The sequence below is a fragment of the Anopheles maculipalpis genome, chromosome 2RL, assembly GCF_943734695.1.
Source record: "Anopheles maculipalpis chromosome 2RL, idAnoMacuDA_375_x, whole genome shotgun sequence".
Lineage (NCBI taxonomy): Eukaryota > Metazoa > Arthropoda > Insecta > Diptera > Culicidae > Anopheles > Anopheles maculipalpis.
This window is the reverse complement of record NC_064871.1, coordinates 13,428,789-13,449,243: the sequence shown is the minus strand read 5'-3', so window position 1 is coordinate 13,449,243 and position 20,455 is coordinate 13,428,789. Positions and strand designations below refer to the sequence as shown.

The window sequence follows — 20,455 nt, the reverse complement described above, 5'->3', positions numbered from 1 at the left end:
AGCGGGTAATGCAGAGTTTCTCATACCACAAGGAAGAAAGCTGTGGGCCAAAGAAATTTTCTAGCTATTGCAATCGCTCTCGAGCTGTTAAATTATCTAAAATTGACTGTAAATTAATTATATGACAAATAACTTAACCAAATAGATTTTTATATCCACGGTAGGGTCCTTTACGGAAGCGAAGAATGCGATTGACCCTGGAACGCATTAAAAATGTACTTTACAGATCCCATTCAATTACAGTTTATTTGATGTGATATAAATTACAATTTGTATCCAAATCGAAGCTTCCCCACCATTTTCCAAAAGCCATTTTGACACGGTTTTGCGCGTGCACGTGATGTGAGTGTAGTACTGCAGCTTTTCCTCAATCAACAGCTTGTACCAGCATGCACACACACTCAAGGCGGAACTGACGGCAATGTGCCGCTTGACAGTATGTACCACTTTTTTACATGCTCTCGGCACAAGACCCCATTAAGCTGCGAGCGTCCCATAAAAAGCAATGAATAGCTGAAATTGAATTGAGAGTGAAAATAAAATGCATTCGCCAAATGAGATTCCAACCTCCAACCCAGTCTTAGCGACAACCCGTACCGAACGGTGGAGCTTTATCTTGCTAAGCTAAAAAATAAAAGAATAAAATGCATCCAGGCTCCATCTTGCGCTCGTTGCTTTCCTTTGTATGCATGCTGATCCTGGCTAGATCGATCCTGCCGGCATACTTCCGCTTTGAAGCGTATTTATCCAACCGCTTTTTGCTCGGAGCAGGGTCAACGGTTCACCATCATTACAGATTCATTTCGATTACTTAAGGGCAAACAAATGCCGCCAGCAGTTGCCAACCTTTGCCGGAGGGAAAATGGTACGACGGTCGTTGGGAAACTGCATTCGCCCGCGAGCGGGCGTACGGGATTTTCCCCCCTCCCGGCTGCAGTGCAACGGTGGACAACAGTTTTCATACCCATCCGTTTTAGCATTGCCGTTCGCGGGCCAACACTAGGCGTCCTCGCTAGGCAAAGGTAATAAAGTGTCTCAATAAATAAAACCACACGCCAACGCTGAACGCCCTCACCGAGGAAAAAGAGTTGAGCGTGAGCGCTTCTTGTGTAGTTTTCTTCCTGACTTTTACTTGTCTTTTCCAACCGACCGCTAACTTTTTGCTGCTTACCAGAAATCTCATCCATCTGGGGTTAGATTTTCACACCATATACATTTTCACGCCGCACCGCAAGACAATCCATTCTCGGGCGTTGCGTTTGCCTAGCTTTGTGACGGTGTTGGAGGGTTCACTCACTCTTCCTCTCTGTTTTTCCGCATCAGATGCAGCCTTCGAGGAATATTAACTAGCTGGACACCCACCTTAAGCACAGCATACTAACCAACGCTCAGGAAACCGTTGAATAATCTCGCATTTCACCATACTTTTACCAAAGCACCGAGATTGCGACGGTGAAGCAGCGTATTTGCTGAAAACTCCTACATACAAAAGTGTAATAAAAGAAAAGGAAAAAAGGACGCATGAGAAAAACACATGAAACATTTGGACGAGAAAAACTTTCGGTGTGTTCTGTGTGTGAATGGCAATAAAGGAACCCAAAAACAAATACTATCTGCAAGTTGTTCCGTTTCTCGCGCGCGATCCCTTCATTATGGTTCGAAGATGACGCAGTTTTTCTTCTCCCAGCACTGTTGTTAACGTGTAGTATGACAATCCTAACGAATGGTGCAAGTATTTGCCGAAAGCGTGGGCGCCGGGATTTGCTTAGATTTAGTTTTGGGGTTTATGTCTTTCTTTGTGTTGACTATTCTTCAACTTATTCTGTCGCTTTCCTCCTGGTTTGGAAGCGGGATGCACCACAAAATTCCACACTTGGTCGCTAGTATATGCTGGCTGTTAGTAGAATTTGCATTTTCTTCAAAGTGAACGCTACTTTGTCCTGTATTCAAACGCAATCGTTACTCAGAGATCTAAGGGACACTTGTTTTTGAATGATTTTCGAAGAAAGGGTAGCAATCCATCTAACAAAACAAATGTTTACGAGTGAGTGACAAAATGATCGGAAAAAAAATCTTTTTTTCTGGAAGGATTGGTGATTGGTGCTGAGGTAATTGAATAATCATAAAACTATGGCTTGAGTTTTGATAGTTTTAGGCCAAGTTATGCAAAATAATTGTATCGATAACGTAGAAAATGCTTCTGGCAGAATTTTCTGGGAGTTTCTGGGACCATATTAGCCCGTGGAATATCAACGACAACTTGGTCAGTTTTGGTCCGATCAGAGCGTTCTGCATATCGTTGGATGCGTCTTTGGGTCATGCAACTTGTTGTAGAACATTTCACGTCGATTACCCGCCGAGTTATTCCACGAAAAATGTTTTTTTTCTGTGGAAAATCGACGATAGCTCAATCTGACCATGTCCAATCAAGGCGTGCAGCATACCGTTGGATGCGGCTTTCAAGGGGGAAAGGTGGTTTTTCGCAATATTTTAGTGGAACTCGGAATGGTGCTGGCGGAATTTTCCGAGAGTTTTTTTTACATCCCAACGCGATCCTTCCACCACCACCCAGTTTTTGCGGAAAGCCTTTTTTCCGTCCGATCGTGCCGTTCCGCAATACCGTTGGATGCGTCTTGGTCTTTGCCGTACATCTTTTTGTGGAGCAACTTAAACCGTTCCCTTCGCCACAATTTGTTTGTAGTTTTCGTCTCATTTCGATCAATGTTCAACGATGATTAAAATAGTAAGTGCATGGAAAGTTAGTTATAAATCCGATTGCATGGCTTTACATGGGTAGTATAAATCAGAAACTTGCTGAACTTACGCTCAATGTAATAGAGGGCCCTAATTTTCCCTCCTCTTGCGGCTCTAAAGGCCGGGCTACATTGATCGTACTCCTGAGTGTAATTTTTGTGAACGCATACGCCATCTAGCGGCGGCGGGTCGAAGCTAGAGGCTGGTATAATTTATCTGTCAAAAAGCGTTTTGGGTCGAGGAGCCTATAATTTTGATCACAAACCAGTAAACAAACAGCTCGGTGAGTATGTTCGATATTTTGTCGTGTATGTTTTTTTGAAAATATGTGGTAATTTAACATACATATTGTATTTCTAGCCATGGAACAAGCAGGAAGCAGTGGACGCAATGAAAAAATAGTAAGTACAACTGTTTTTAACGAAAATTGTGTGTGTGTGTGTGTGAACTGTTGTCTGTGAATCGCCGGCTCGGCTCGGGGCCGCAATTGAGCTGAACATTTTATTGAAAAATGTAGTGTTTGTAGGTTTCACAAGTGCTTAAATAATTTGTTGTAGGGTTTGTCCATCTATTTCATCATTTAAACTACATTGCAGAGTGTGTGAAACTGGTTGTTCGTTTTGGTATTGTAGCGGTTTTTAGTATAGAGCGAGTTTTTTTATTCATGAGGAACGGCTTTGTCATATTGCTTGGTAGAACTTTTTTTTTTATAAAATTGTAAGCAAAATTTACCGGCCTATTTGTATACATTTAATATAAAAATAGCACGTGTTACGGCATACAGACAGCCTGGTCGAAAATTGATGAGACACCAAGCATGAATAATTTTGGCACTTAAATTATACCCACATCTAGCTTGCGCTGGTCGCCGCCAGATGCGCTAGTGAATATAAAAATTACGCTTGCGAGTACGATCAATGTAGCCCGGCCTTAACAAAGGAAAATCTGACTTGCACGCTGCATTGATTTTTTTATACAAAATTCATTTGATAATAATTTGGTACATAATAAACAAAAGCTTGATGTTGTTTTAGTGCTATGTAAATGGCAAAGTTAATAATGGTTTCAAATTGAGATTATTGCACGCTTCGATTTCACTCAACGTATCATTGATAATTTTATTCCTCAACAGCACACGCTTCAAGCTTGTTGTCAAACACAGCTTGCAAAAATATCTTTCAAAATAAATTGAATTTTTTTAGTAGCTTACCCTTGCCTCACGCTAAACAATATCCCAATGTTCCCAAAAGACCTTAGCCAGTTACTTTACCATTGAATTGTAAACATGCTAAATAATGCAAACCTCCAACGGAACGCAATCCCTGACCATTGCTTCCCTCAAAATGCCCTACCCAAAACACCAACGTCGTTCTGTGATTCTTGTTTGTGAATCATCGTTTTTAAAAACACTTTTCACAACATCGCACCACCCCTTTTAACCACGGTCGGGGGTCCCTTTTGGCACTTCGCTCTAGACGCCTTTTTACTTTCATTTTTAAAATGCAAAAATTATGCCCGGCGCCTTCCCTAGCGCCGATCCGGCCGAAAGGTCACAAAAGACCCTCGATAACCCGGGGTGGGGGGGAGTTTTTGGGTGTTCACGCAAATCAAAGAAGCTATCAATGATTATTGCAGCAGGCCCCAACTTAGGGAGTCTGATTCGGGAAATCTCAGCACTGGGCTGGTGTTTCGTCGGTTTGCACGAAGGCAGTGTCAGCGTTTTCATGCATTAAACAAATTCCTGCACGTCCCGGGAAATATTTTAGTCATATTTACCTGTTTCTTCGGGCAGTTCCCTTCGGGCTCGAGTCGACAAACATATTATTGGGTAGACTGTGTTGGAGAGATATGGGGTGGGAGTGGGAACTTCGAAAATTTGCAACGAAAGCATCCGAAAAGGTGAGCTCAAATATTTATTATTTGTCTTCAAAAGGTTACGCGCTGGACGAAGAAATGACAGTTGAATAATTTAACAGTCGATTAAAATGTTGCCTTGAGAAGCGAGTGAAGTAAGAATCGGATGATTTCTTTTAAAGAAAAACACTTAGAAAAAAGTGTAATATAAATTTTTGGTACAACGTTCACAATAAAAACCATAACAAAGGTAGCCCTGCAAGTCGTATGCGATGAATCATCTGCGAAACAGAATCCATAATATTCTTTAGTAGCATGGACGTGAGTCATCCTATTTCCTGTTGTCCTTTATTCTAGAAAGGTGAGAATCAAACCCCTTCCCGCTACCTCGCATCTTTCTTCTCTCCCGGCCCCCCTAAATCGTCCGTTAAGGAATAAAAACCAAGCAAGGATTGAAAATGACAGGAAAATAATATTCCTTAGACCACCGGCCAACCGGACGATGGGTCACGCTCTTGTTTCGTTGATCCTTGCACGTTACTTTTTGCTTCCGAATCTTCTTCCGTCAAGGATGACCCCCGAAAAACCCATCGGTTGCAGGGACAACGCATCGGATCCGTATCGTATCACCATTTCGGTCAACTTTACGATCCTATTTTCTCTCCTCGGTGTGTAGTTGTGTGTGTGTGTGTATGCGAATTGGTTTTATTTTACCATTTTCTTAGGGCTTTATTCTCCGCATTATGGGAATGTTTCGGTCAGTTTCCTTTAGTCGTTATGGTTCTTTATTCTCGTTTCTTTTCTTGTCTTTGTTGTACAGCTTTTTTTGCGGTGATGCCATATTTGTGCTTTACGATCTTCCGTTATAGATCGTCTTCATTCGTCGTATCCCACATTCGCTGCGTTGTCAACTAGAAGCAAAAAAAAAAAAATGAAAAGCAGTATCCCTTGCAACAAGCAAAGTGTCCCTTACAAAAGCTTCTATTCATGGTGCAAAATTCTGCAGAAAAAAAGGCGTTTCTACGTTGCCTGGGAAAAGCCAGCGGGAGATGTAAATTCATAGCAGTGATTGAGTAAAAAACGCTACCGGAGCGATGATTTGCACGCTTTCACTAGTCGATTGTAAACACTTGCTTTTATCCTACTTTCCAAAGCGCGTTTTATGAGCAGAGATTTTCAAAAACTGCATCTCACCAAGCGAAAGGATGAAAAACTCAAACAAACCAAAAAGCACATTATTACTTGGGCGGAAAATTGCACTCTCCGTGGGAGAAAGGTTACGAGAAGAAGGGCCAATACTATGAAACCTTGAATAAATCAACACCCCCTGCGAAGAACATTTCATTATCCGTACTTCAAACTTACCAACCTGCCAACAATCCGCAACAACAGACGGACGGATGGCGTCTAATGCTGGCTAATAACATCATAAATATTTGCGTTACTTCCATACTTCGAACCGGCCGGGCGTGTCTGGGATGAGCTAAAGCGGAAAAACTTACACAAAAACGCACCAAACACTTCTGATGGAGTGCGATGCCGCTGTAGTGCGATGCACTTTAACGTTTTCTTTTGGCTTTATGCTTTATTGTTTGTGTTGATGTTTTGGTTTTGTTTTTGCCTGTTCCCACCCACTTTGGACATTATTTGCACACGTACCAAACACATGCACACAGTGAGAAGTGCACTATGCATTTAGCAGCTATCTGAGTCAACTTTGCCGTACGACGAACTTTGGTCCGCTCGGTGCAAGAAGTCAGTCAAGTGTGAGAACACTTTGCTAATATTTTGCACGTTTTTTTTTTATTCGTGCAGCTTATGCTTTGGTTCTTCACCTTTATCGGTAAATATGAAAAGGTTTGAAATGTTTTTACATAAAAAAATATTAAAACGATATTTTTAATTTGTTTCGAATTATTTTCCAAAAAAGATTTTTTGAACTCATTCTCAACTTACAATACTAGTTTTGTGCTTTAACACGTTGACTGCCACTTCAGCCACATAGTGGCAGACAGGTTTTTTTTTCGATCGGGCCGCGTTAGGCACACATTTCAAATTGAAACAGACAAGTTACATGAGATAAATTGACACATTTATTCATTCGATTTCTTTTACAGTGCTTTTCTGTAGTGGTTATTCTTACTAAGAAAATAAGAAGAGGTTCTATTATACATATGTCTATTCTCATTTATTCAATAATCCATAATTACATGATGTCGGTGTTCATTTATTCATCGTTTATTTTCGACGAACAATTTTAAAACATTCAGCACAAAGTTGAGATTGATCGAGACAGCTTGAACAATATGTAAACGATCATTTAACAGTTGCACGTGCCATTGAGCGGTTCATGTTTTATTTCACACTGTTGTAGCATCTTTTCGTCATAATCGTCATAATTTTTTCCCCATCAGAGACACGACGGATGGCTGAAATGTGGTGTTCTTGTTGCGAACTGAAATTTGGTTGTACTTTTGACGAGTATTTGTTACAATTCAGAACTAACAGTCTCTCTAAATTCTCTTATAAAGTTTTTTTTTCTTGTTGCTGTCCAAAAAAAAACATAGGTTTCATACAAATACCGAGGTTCTTAGCCAAGATTCCCCGTAAATGCTATCGTTTCTAAGCGTGATTCGGTTGCCTAGTGGGCAGTTCAGTGGACATGTATAAAGACAGTGACAACGTGTTAAATGTGTCTTAAATATTTGAAAAAAAGTCAAATCAGTTCTTAAAAGTTTCCATCTGATGCAAAATTAAAAAAAAAAAGAAAATATAAAATTAAATCAGAGTAAAACTTTTGAGCCAAAACGTTGGCGAAAACCACTGCACCAAGTTCTGGACGAACCCGGACTGGCCAACAGTTTTCGTGTGTCAATAATAACGATGCCTCAACTTTGCTTTTTATCGCTCGTCCGACTTCGACATCGGCACACCGTTACCGGACAACACACATATTCGCACGACTGACCTGAGTGGTGTGAGCTTAATCGGGAAAGTTCTTGACATTTTCCTGCGCTCGTGACGGTTGAATTTATTTGATTTCTATTTCGACACATCTTCACACATTACCATTACGCATAACACAACAAAACCAGCGCAGAGGAAGGAAAGAAAAAGCAAACGTAAGCTACCCGTCCATTGGGATGACATTATCCATGATAAGTTGTTTGCGTCTACCTTTGATTCTGTAAGCTGCCCCCACACGAGCAGCCCAACCACCCAATCCACCCAGCCAATCCGGATCCGGTATGCGAACGTGAACAGCTAAATTAGTTAGTGAGCGTTAGCACAGCGCTTCGAACACGCCGATCGAAACGAGAAGGTATCGCATCAAATGACTTCCGACCCGGAACTGGATCAGTGTCATCGGTGTTTGTTTGCTTGAGCGTTCGTTTCGCACAAAAGTCACAACCCAGTTTTCCCAGTGTCACGAAACGCTCTCGCATACACACACACACATACAGGGGATCTGCACACAGTTTGCGAAAACGAAATCCGACAATGACACCCTTCTGTTCCGCAGCACAAACTTGTGTCGTCTGTTTACAGAGTTTTGTGTCGGAAGGTGGTGAACTTTTCATACTCATTGGCAGGCTAGCAGAGGGATTGGGGGGGGGGGGGGGATATGCTACTGCCATGGGGGATATGCTGCTTCCGGGTGAGATGATAGGTGAAAAAAGGGGGCATGATTTTTAGCTGAAGCAAGAAAAAGAAACGAACCAAAAAAACTGATGAGCTGTGGAGCTGTAAGGTAAGTGAAAAAGAAGGATTCCTCGAGCGTTTCCTTGCATCCGGATTGTGGACCGGATTGGTGTCATCTGGTTGAAAAGTTTGCATCAAAGTTTAACCGTTGAATGACGCTTGACAGAACGGGTTTCTGTGTGTTGAATTTCAATGAGCAGCGTGCTCGTTTACGTTAGGGAAGAAAAATTCTAGCTTACAAATTTGATACAAATTTTACAAAAGAACTGCAATACCGAAGACAGTAAATTATGTATCTTTATCTCATTTATATTTCTTTCTTGCCAAAAATAAGCCTTCTATAAGCTGTTTGATCCATTGCGAGCTTCTGCAAAACTTAGTCGACCATAAGATATCTTACTGTACCTTTTTTTTTTTAATTTGAAATCAACATAATTAACTAAAATCGGTTCATTTTTCACATAAATTACCCAAGTTCTGCATTTGTTTTCGCATCATTTGCTTTCTTTTTCATTTTTTGGAAATCCGGTCTCCCAAAATCCGCCTCCATCCGTTTGCTGGCAATCTTTTAATCCCACAATTAGGTTCGATGACTGGACGCATAATGCGAACCCTAATTAGCAACGCGGCACAAAACTTGGTGTCAAGTTTCCTAACTCCACCACCGTTGCGTTGAAAGTGTAAATTTCGGTAAAAATTAAGAAAGGTACAAATTACTTGCCTTTTGGCCGTTGGAGCCAAAAGGACAACAACATTCAAAACAAATTAGTAGCTGCTGGAAAGTTCATTAGAATTAGAATATGTTTCCATGGAAAATATGCTTACAGAAACATAAGGAAACGATTATTTACAAAAGATAAAATAGAAAGACATCCTTGAAAAATGCCCAAAAGGACTTGCAAAACCGTGTAATTATTTACTCTACAAAATACAAATGAATGGTTTTCGTAAATGATTTCCACACCTTGCAGGAAGTTCATAAAATGTAAAACACATCAACAAGGGTCCATTTTTACGACTAATCCATCCATCCACACGGTACCACCATCGGGCATCGGGCTAAAGCACAACGATTAAACAATCTTATTAACCGTCTTGCTCGCCCAAGGCAGCTCGTTCACTCACTAGGCCCCCCCTACCTTACGACCTAGCTTACCTATGGTGGCCATCACTGCAGCACGACTACAGCAAAGCATCGCACCCATTTAATACACCCATCAGTCGGTACGATGCGTTTGACGTTTATGTTACACCAGTTGGTGTGATTTAAAATTGTTTATAGACCACATCATAAACGATCTTCCTGCACACTGTGCTACCAGCCCCTGCAGTGCTGTATGTGTGTTGGTTTTTTGAAACGATCTCATCCAACACCCGTAGGTGACCGACCGGGAGACGAAAGGCAAACAAAAACTACCGCACCGCAGCCTCGTAGAGGTCCAAGGTTGTTTGATTTACCAGCATTATTTTACGAGCCCTAGCGATCTTCGTGCCGGCGGAGATGTACCTTCCCCGAACACTGAACACTGCCATCCTTTGTGTGTGTGTTCTGGATAAATTCGTTTGTTTTAAACAGCGTGTTTGACTGTGGAGACGCAAAACGAACGAATGAACAGACAAGGTAGAACACTTTTCACGCCCGGCCAGCCAAAGATGACATCCTTCCGTTGGGTCTATGTCAATGTCGATCCTTTCTCTTGGATTTTTTGTCCCTCCTTGTGTGTGTGTGTGTGTCTTTAAAGGGTGTTATTCTACCTTCCACCCGATTGGTGAACCTTTTACGCAGCCCTTTTGTTCTGGTTGATGGATTTTGTCAGGATGTTGCCGTACAATCCTTGACGTATGACCGTCCGTGCAGGGACACCGTCCTTTCTTACACACCTTAAGGTTACAGCCGAGCATACTAGCGCTGGTGTCGTCTTCCTTTTGAGATGAAATTTTTCACCGTTTCCGAATTTCGACTCGGTACCTGAAATACGGTGTTCCAATATGCAAACTTCCCCATACGGCTCTTCTTTCACCGTTGGTAGCCCGGTCTCGCCGTTCCATTTTGCATTCCTGCAGCAATAAATCTTAAAGGCGAGCCTAAAAACGAATGGGTCGAAGCTTCCTTTTTTTATTTGAGTTGCAAGAAACGGCACCCGATACACCTGCCCAGACCGGGGTAGAACACAGGTGTGTAACACCCTACTCACCACCGTACCGAAGCGTAACCCTCAAGGGCCATCGGCCGGGAGGTAAACATGAAATAGAGCAAATAATACACCGAGCCTACTGCACCGTTCTGGGAGATGTGGTGGAATACGCAAAATACACCAGGTAGATTGAAGTGTCAAAATATGGTACAGACGGGTGACCTCCAGGGAACCTGACAAATAGCCCCCTCACTAGTTAAGGAAGCTAATGATTTGTGTCACTGCGATACGCCTTCCTAAGCGGAACGAACAAAAGCAAAGTGGATATGGATGAGCCAAAGATCTGTCGAGGGTCGACGACGAAAAAACAGAACCAACAGCAAAAAAAAATCTCTAGGGTACATCTTCCGGGACGGGTGAGTTGGTTTTTAGGGTTTCGCTTGCCTTACACCAACTCCCCTAAGAGAACATATTTTTATGACAAATCCTGATTTTTATTTATTGATTTTTCCTCGAAGCCACTAAACCAATAACAAAAAAACGAGAGCTTGATTCCGGGATGACTTTGTGCCCTTGTGTGGCGTGTACCCCTTAAGCAGTTGCAAGATGTACTCCTAAACAGTTTCTCCAAAAGAACCGTGCCACCGTTGTTGGCGGGTCGGTTAGATCGGGGCGTGCGGGAAGAAGCGAACAGACCAGTTTAATTAAATCCCGCTTGGCGCGTCACAAGTTGATTGCTTGCGCTTTGCCGGGATCTAAAATGGCTATCAAATTAACATTGACAGCTGGATTAATGATGCCGCATTGTTCTCGAGATCAGTGGCGGTGCACACACTTCTAGCTCTATCCAGCCCTTCCCTCACCATCCAGCTTACCAGCATCGAACGAGCGAGAGAGAGAGAGAGAGAAAGAGAGGCCACAAATCAATCAAACAATTGGCAGCGGACAATTCGGTACAGGCAAATTCGATAGACTCCGGCTTGAGTGGCATATGACAGCGGTCCCACCGGTCGGGTACGGAGCACTGCGGGGCGACGAGGTGTGGCGTGGCGGGACACGAGGCCACAAGCCCCGATAAAGGCTTGTGAGTGACATCCGGTCGGGAGTTGAAAGCATCCACCGAGACCCAACACTGGGATAGATGCGCAACATTATGTGATAAGTTCGGTATCATCGTGCATCTTTGTTGTGCTGTGTTTGTTATGCGTAACTAGCCCACGCAAAACCTTCTCCGTGGAAGGGCATCAATCAGCAAAAAGATTTTTACCTCGCTGAGGAGAGAACGACCCAGAAGGGTAGAAGCAGTGCTCTGAACAGCAGAAATTATGCTGTTACATGATATCCACCCGCGGTCACACATGGCTGCTGACACGCGTCCCACAGCACATCTCGAAATAATATACCGCACCGACGTACACTCACGCACAACCCATACACACACACACACGTACCCGTCATTATTGTCATCTATCCAATCCAATGCAGCACAACCCTCCGCAACCTCATCCGCGTGCGCACACACACGAGAAGCACGAAGCGCAGTGCACCCGCAGGATCATAAAAGAACTGACACAATGCACTCATAATTCATTATCAATTAACGCGGAAAATCATTTACATATGTCCCCGCAGCCGAACGGAGCGCGAAAGGGGAATGGAAATGTGGCTACCATCTGGTAGGCCGTCCGTGGACAGGGCGCGTTTCGATTTCGAGTGCAGGGTGTGGGTGGAAATGGTGGAAAATTGCAGTCGAATGCACACAGCACACTGACGGATGACGCATTCGATTCCTTCGAGATTGAGCGTTAGCGTATGAACAGTGGCACCGTGCAAAGGGGTCCGGAGGGCAAAATTAAGTGCAGTGTAGGTTAGTGAGTGCATGAGTGAGATATTGGAAAGCAGAGAATGATTATAGAACAATGGAATGATTCTAAATAATGGAATAAATACTCAAAACGTAACATTTTGTTTCGAATATATTTTTCAACGCTGCAGAATTCAACCAAAACCATGTCAAATTCATCTGTGGTAATCGATTCGAGTGTCAAATAGTGATGAGAAATTATGGATGAACCTGGTGGAACCATTATTTCCCCCCGCAGATTAAAACAAATCGCTCTCTAATTCCATTTTAACCCTGTTCTAACTGTCGTTCAAAGGTTCCAATAAGTGGCGTCACAAATATCGTTCATTAGTTTCTAGCGAGAATCAGCACACCAAAAATCGCCACTCTGAACGACGCTCCAAATTTTGGTCCTAAGGTCCAATGAACGATCGAACGATGTAATTGACAGAAATACAAAATTTCTAAAAATAAAGGAGAAAATGATCATTTATGCTAAATGAACATGCTTTGCAGCTTTACAAAAGAACAAATTTCATGTTTAATTGAGTTTTAAATTGAGACACAATCTTATCACAGTTATGTCTCGCAAGAACTAAGACGACGAGCATAGTTATGCATCATTTGAACTAAAACGGTGGGGATTGCTGTACGAAAAGGCAATCTTTTTTTAATATTTTGTCAACACTTTTGGTCGGTCTTTGTTTTGCCCGTTTGTCGTCTTGTCAAGGATTGAATGTTTTACGTCCACTCTTTTCTTCGAAACTATTACTATAATCGATCTTTACTGTAACATTCCATCGGTATAGCCTAAAGGTATGCCAGAAGCATGACTCAATGGGCAGTTGAAAATTTGTTAAAGGAGCCCAAAAAGTTATGGGAGTTTGTACAACAAATAAGTAAACTCTTCTCAAACATCAAACATTCTGACTAATTTGACCAGAAAATGTCTTTCGCCGGTACATTGGCCCGCCAGTACCAGCACACTTTCACTTGGCAATACGTGTACGCATCGCTGCATGTGGCACACCATCCCTCCCCCAACCCGGTGTCATTACGCAACGAACCAACTTCCTTTGAACGCATCGGAAACCTCCAATCAGAGCATGCTTTCAATTAATCTCCCAACGCAAACGGCTGCCTGCAGAGCCAGTGCAGGCTGTGGGCCTGAAACTATCCACCGGGCAACCCGCAGAATCGCCTCAACTTAATGGTCATTTTCTCCTGCTTTGTCGAGCCGTAGCGTTTCAGTCGATGCGGAAAACCCCGGGCCCACAGTAATTAGCTTGGACGACTAATTTTACGCTTCATTTGAAGATTAGAAGGAAGCTTGTCGAGCATGAAAATGGTGACACACATGTACGCGCTTGGTGAATGATGTACTAACCGTTTTGAGCATGAAATTATGACACCACCGGTAAGCCCTATTATGCCTAACAACGAGCAGCGATTGTTAAAAAAGTAAGTTAAACGACTTCCAGCGCGCGTGATACGAACGCGCCGTTGTCGTGAAGGCATGTTTGGGTGATAAAGATTTTCCTTCCCTTCTTTTTCTTCATTTACTCCTCTTGAATGCGTCTCTTTAAGATGTCGTATTTTCTTCGTCGTTTTTTTTCTTGTGAACAATTTTTATATCCACCACTGCTAAAAAGCAATGATTGATAATTTGTCATGCTCGGCGGATAAAGCACTCACACACACACGCACGCACGTGGCTCATAAAACCAACGGCCTTGGAGACGGGAGGGGAGGTCAAAGAAACCATAAACTTCTTCATGTACTCTTCACGCGGGACAGTTTTCCAGTCCATGTTGTAACCCACACTTGGCTAGTCTCAATAAAACCGCAATTCCAAGTACACCACCAGAGCGGACCGCTTCCAACGGCAACGGGTCACACTTATTCTACCGACGTTTGGACCACGAACAGAGAACCGAGTCTTGTTAGGAATTATTAGTTTTCCCTTTACTTGTCGTCCCTTATTTCGGTGTATCTCAATGTGAGCGCGAGCTGAAAGCCGCACATTGTTCCCGGGTCCGCTATGCCGGTGTGTATGTGTGTCGCACTGTGGCGAGATTTTCAACGACCACGACACCAGAATCCCTTAAAGTCTTGCCCCACGATATCGCGAGCTCACCGTCGGGATGCACATGGAATTAAATTTTCCTTCAGCATGAGGGTTGCGGTTGGTTGAGTTGAATTTTTCGAGAATAAATTTCGATCTCGGAAAGCGTAAGCAGGAAGCGAGATTCGTGCTTTGTTGAAGTGAGTAAAATTGCACTCGATGTACCGCAGTACAAGGGTTGTTATGTATTTTCCCTTCTCCCTTGTTTGTCCCTATCATTTTATCATGGCAGGAAAATGGGAGAAAGCAATGTCTTTCCGAGCGTTCCGGTGAAGATGGCAGATTTTAAATTGAAACAATTCGCCCAAAAACGCTGGAGTGGTCTCGACGATTTTAATTCCAACCTTCAGCGAGGGACGAAATTCAATAAACTACCAAACAAAGATATATTATGCATGTGTCCGATTTAATTGAGAGTTGTTGTGCTGTAGATAGGAAACGTCTAACAGACACAACCAGACGACAAACAGTAATTTCTTCCTAAAGAATCCTTCACCTCCCACCTAGGGAAACAACACTTTTGAAGTTTATTTCCTTGCTAATACAAACTCCTTCAACCTTTTGTTCGTAAATAATTTCGCCACTTTAAACACTACACACCACTCCTGGATGGAAACTTCTTCTTGAAAGATAAAACATTCATTGGTCTGTTTTTGGACAGCGTTGGCCTGTGCCGTAAAGCCTCTGCTGTGGAAGCTAAGAAACTGCTAAGGGTTTGATCTTTGCACAAATATAAACACCCTCTAACACTGTCGTTCTCCATAACCGCAGCGCATCGCCAGTTCAACCACAGGCCCTGTCTAAGTGAACTGCTCCAAATGAACTGCGCAAGTGAGATCCCTTCTGGTGCCAAGGTGTTCCTTGGGTGGGTTAACCTTTCCAGCAAACAGAACAGAACACATTTCTTTGCAAACTAAACGTTAGGATGTTTTACTTTACATTTTATTTCGCTCCTACCTAGCGTTCTAGCGTTTGGGTAGGAAGGTTTCGAGGTCTTCCAGCCGACTTTTCAAACCCAACGGTTGCGTCCTTTTGACCGTGAGTTCTGCGTTTAGGTGGTTCGTCGAGATCTTCCTTTCGAGTTTTGGGTTGCTTCAGTGAATGAAGGCCATATACCAAGCTACCTGCTCGACTCGTACAGGTGCACCAGAGGTGGAAGTGGCAGAAAGAAATACGAAACACCAGCATAGCTTTGCTTGATGAGGGCACAGATCCTTGAACATTCGAGACCCTTACATTTAACACGGACAAAAAACCCTGGGCTGCAGGTAATGAATGCCCAACACCCGCAAGGGGGGGGGGGGGGGAGGCGACCATCGTGGCTAAGATACCTGAAACTTTGAAGGTTAGCGCATCATTTTCATCTGATGAACGATGGCATCACGCTTGAAGCCGTTTGGCAGAGCAATGAGCATTCCCGGAGCAACCCGAAATGCAAATGATGGTTCGTTTAATCGCATGCTTAAATTGCAATATCTCGCCACTTTCGCCGGCTTCGCTGGTAGCTAGGTGCTGTTGTTCGTTTTACGCCAATGTCTTTTCAGCGTTTTGCTCCGCAAGACGAGCTTCACGATCGTTCTTAGCGTGCTGTATGTATTCCTTCCACCATTACACCTTGCAGCCTCTCGGCAGGTACGCCAGCCCTTGCGCCATGATCACACTGAAAGGTGTGGGTGCACTCGAAACCGTAAGCGAAGAAGAAAACCACAAACTGGAAGGAAATTAATTCCTGCACTACCTGACACCAATGCCTTCTTAACCTTGCCGGGTGAAGGTGCCTCGTTGTTCCACTTTTGTAAAATGCGTGAAAATAGTTTTTTTAAGGGATAAAATACGCCATTCCCCTTCCCATCCCTCCCTCGAGGTATGGTGGCGATGGGAAAGAATGAAAGGTTAGTAACGTTCCTTTAACCACGCGAGCCATCCAGTGCTTGATCGAGATGGCAAGAATACAAACATTGAGAAAATGCCGCCTGAAAGAAAGGAAAACAAGAATACCAGCGAGCGAGCGAGAGAGAGAGAGAGAACTTAAACTATGTTGAGAGAGAAAATGCTGCTTGCATAGCATCACGGCTTCTGGGAAAAGCGTAACCAAAAGAAAAAGCAATAGGGAAGAAGGATACACGCTAAAGAGAGCGCGCGCGCGAGAAAGAGAAAGCGAAAAGTTGCGTATCGTATGGAGAGGAGCGTAAGAGATGCAAGAACATAAATGCTTTCTTCAACTGCAATGCGCAGAGAGTCTTGTGTGTGAGAGGGAGACGCTAGACGAGTCGGAAAACACGGTAGCGTAAGCGAGAAAGAGCAATTTATGGAGAGCCAGAGAGCATAACTCGGTTCCATCGTTTGTACCGAACAAAGTACGCGTCCTGGAGCGCGCCAAACAGCGTTTAGTCCCGAAGAAGCTGTGCGTGTGGAGCGATCGAACGGTTTTTGTCCACCCTTACACCCGGTGTGTGTGTGTTGTTTTCCGTGCGTTTAGCGCGACGACGAGCGAACGTTTTTTTTTCGCGGCAAAATTTTCACCTGCCTACTGTGCTGGAAAAGCGGTAGTTTTCACAGTGGTGTTCGGATGAATTTTTTATTTATGTTTCCTAATTTCTTGTGGTTAGAAGATGTGATTCTGTTTGTGTCAAGTGCAGCTTGTAACAATTTCTAGTTGATTTTAAATTTTATTTCAAAGTAAAAAGCACCTACCTGACGAGTGGTTAACCCACGATACACGTGCGTGAGTGTTTCAGGCGTCAATGATATTCTGCTTCTGCTGCTAGTAGTCGTTATCGATCGCGTGACAAATAGTAGAAAAAGGATACAAAAAAACAACAACAACAACGAATGTTAACCCGAATCCGTGGGCAGGATATTGGTGTCCATAAAGGAAAATTGTGAAACCGAATAAATCACTACCAAATCTTCCGCCGTTCGTTCTTCATTTTTTTTTCTTTGATTTTCTTCTATGTGGTAAAAGATGTTTTACTTTGCTGGTGTGATGATTATTTGAGTGTTTATGCTGTATGTGTCCGTCTGAACAAAGCGAGTTTAACGCTGCTTCAAGCAGGAAAGTGTAGATGTAGCTGTGTGCTGTGTGTGTCAGCACTAGAAAAGTGTGTAAAGCAAGTGATCGAGCTGCCTTTAAAGAAGAACTCTTGCTAACGTAACTACGAATCGAAGAAGGATACTAAAACTAAGGATATCGCACACGGAACGTTCCAGCTTGTGGTTTTTCCCCCCCATCACCGACGAGCCGAGACGAAGATCCAAAGAGGGCCGAAAGAGGTAAAATAAACCTATTTGACACAACACCCACACTAGGGGGGTGGTTGATGTCGAGATTTTCTTGGAAGGAACCGAAATCGTTACAACCCGATCAAACGGGATACGGGTACGATGGAATGATATTTAAAGTGTTTTCCGCTTGGCTGTTACTAGATGACCGTGCCATTTGGGTTGAATGACATTTGGTTCGTGCTGTGCCGTTGCACGAGGGAAGCAAAACGTGCTTTAAGCTGTGACCGGGTTAGGGATGTTTAAAGGATTCTAGTGGATTACTACTTTACGTAAGGTATGATTAGGCTAAAGCCAAACAAAACGAACTAATTGGATAGCTAGTGTGTACGTACGTGTGCGTGTGTGTCAGTTTGTGTGATGAAGACGTACTGGACGTAGTTGAAAGTTATGTGAAACTGTTCGGCAGGAAGAGATAACCGATCAAGCATTACTCGTGTGTGCACATGAGTTACTTAGGAATTTAATGCACCTTTAAAAGAGGAATAGTTTTACCACCAAATTATTTATTGGCTGCCATTTTTGAAACAATTTTCCGTGCCATGGATGGAAAAGGCTATAGTTTTAGAATTTATATCTTTTGTCTTCAATTGAAAGCCTAAGCTTAATCGTACGAAATGACTTGAATTATCGAATAATAAGATGCTTGGATATCACATCCTATTTTTTACATAATTTCACATCTTCATATTCATGCATAATACTTTTAATACGTTCTTTTTATTGTTAAAAGCTAGGTTTAAAGCATAAATCCTAGTAATACAATAATTTAACCGGGCTCTAATTCAAACTGCATGAAAAACAAACGATTGCATACTTTCAGGTGCCTAAAAATGTATGTTTATTAAAAATAAATAAAAATAGAACCCAAATTTAAAGGATTTTGAGAATTCCCAGGCAAAATGTAAAATGATTAAACTTGATCAGACAACTATCAGACACGATCATACTACCATTATCAATTGCTTTCAATAATATATTCCAACCAACCCAAAAAACCGCGACCGACTGAAGTTGACCATTTTTAATTGTTCTCAATGAACCCCTCGCAACCGCCCACTGTTTTTTTTTTTTTATGCACTCGTTCATTAAAGTAATCACGATCCATAAATTCCACAAAACTTTTCTCTTCTTTGCTTTCGAGCAGCTTCCCATCGAGAGATTCTAGGGTAACACGCGCACACTATCACGAGTTAACTTCCCAATGGAGCATATCTCGCGCGGAGCCATTTTGCCACTCTGCAGACCTTCACTCCAACACCCGAGAGTCTTCTGATCAAGCACACGGAACCACATAAATACTGCCATTTAGTGTAGAATGTACCACGATAGAACGAGAGCGCAAAAAAGCATGCAGTGCACCCGGTTTGGTTTGGTTGCATTCTTTGTTTTTTTCCTTTCGCTCACTTTTAGCACCCCAGGAGGTCATTGCAACAGAATTATGTACCATTGGGTTTTACAATTTTCCATACGGCCACTTCGTGCATTCGAGTTTCACAGGTTTTGCACGTTACCGATTCTGTGCTTCGTGCTGCAAACGCTGGGGCGCACGGACTACGAAAGATGCCTGATGATGATGCAGTAATAATGAATAATTTAGTCGATTGTGCGCCAAAGATGGAGGTAATTATCGCTTGCTGCATTACATGCACAATCAGAAAACACACACACACACGTGCGCGCGCGGGAATCATGAGCAACGCCAAGTGGAATGCAGCTGCAGGCTCAACAGCAGCACACATAAATCCGATAAGTATCTGCCGTTCGCGAGGGGTTGGATGCTATTTTCTGCACTAGCCCTCTGCGTGTGCGGCTTGCTTTTGTTTTTCCCTTGAAAGTGGTGAATGTTTTCATTCCCATATTTCAAGGAAACATGATTCCAAAAATAGTGCAGCATACGTCGCACGTGTGATGCCTTGCTGTGGATGGAGAGATGACTTGCTGGCGTTGGTTATGATTTAGATGGAACAACAGAAGCCAAATCGTAGAGATATAAATATGCCATAATAAACGTAACCGGCGATGCTTCATCTTTCGCACGCATATCAATAATACTTATGCTGATTTGGCATGGGAATAGAGTTTCCCCGCCCCGAAAATAGGAAAACAAACCCCTGCAACGAGCCTCCTCGCAGGTCGATAATTGTTTCTATAACCGGAACGCACTTTTCCAAATTTCCCGCGAGACTTTATGTGAACGCGAACGTGTGGTACGGGTACGAAACTAGACCGGTTCCAGACAGGGCGAGGAATAATGTGTGGCCTTTTTTTTTGTGTGATCACTTCAGTATGATGGAGTGAACAATAAACGAGACGCATTGGGTGAGGAGCTATGAAATTGAAAAAAAATGGTAATAAAATCTTTCACTCAAATATGCCATCCATTCGACGACAGTTGATAGGCTGGAGCCAGTCAGCCAAACGATGAAACCGAAAGCGTTACGATCGACGGCCAACATTAATACGCTCATTTATTTAATTAAAATAAATTCTACCTACAGCGGATCGCACGCATATCATCGGCTTCATCATTTAATTATTTTCCCCCCCAGGGAACGGTTGTGGAGGGTTGAGGTTGTGTGGGTCATTTTAGTAAAATAAAATCCCACCCACGAAACCAACGCACAGGAAGGCATAGACGGAATCGCATCAACATAAGTTCACATTTTCACGCACAATTTCGATTTCATCCAACCTGATGGCGATGCAAAGCCTGTCTATAACTCACCGTGAAGGCGTTCTCATTTCTTCACTTCCGAT

General features: G+C 42.9%; 3 protein-coding genes across 3 annotated transcripts in view; 2 read left to right on the top strand and 1 right to left on the bottom strand.

Annotated features, from left to right (window-relative positions):
* LOC126558879 (uncharacterized) overlaps positions 1 to 6,905 on the top strand; it is a 553,494-nt gene extending 546,589 nt beyond the window's left edge. Inside the window, exon 4 of the mRNA XM_050214958.1 lies at positions 6,886 to 6,905. The gene's annotated coding sequence lies outside the window, so the exon portion shown is untranslated. The remainder of the gene's footprint in view (positions 1 to 6,885) is intronic.
* The window catches only part of LOC126558444 (1-acyl-sn-glycerol-3-phosphate acyltransferase alpha), a 334,524-nt gene that overhangs the window by 614 nt on the left and 313,455 nt on the right, over positions 1 to 20,455 (top strand). The window lies entirely within an intron of this gene.
* Positions 1 to 20,455, bottom strand: part of LOC126557685 (connectin-like) — a 323,190-nt gene that overhangs the window by 146,294 nt on the left and 156,441 nt on the right. The gene's annotated exons all lie outside the window — the stretch shown is intronic.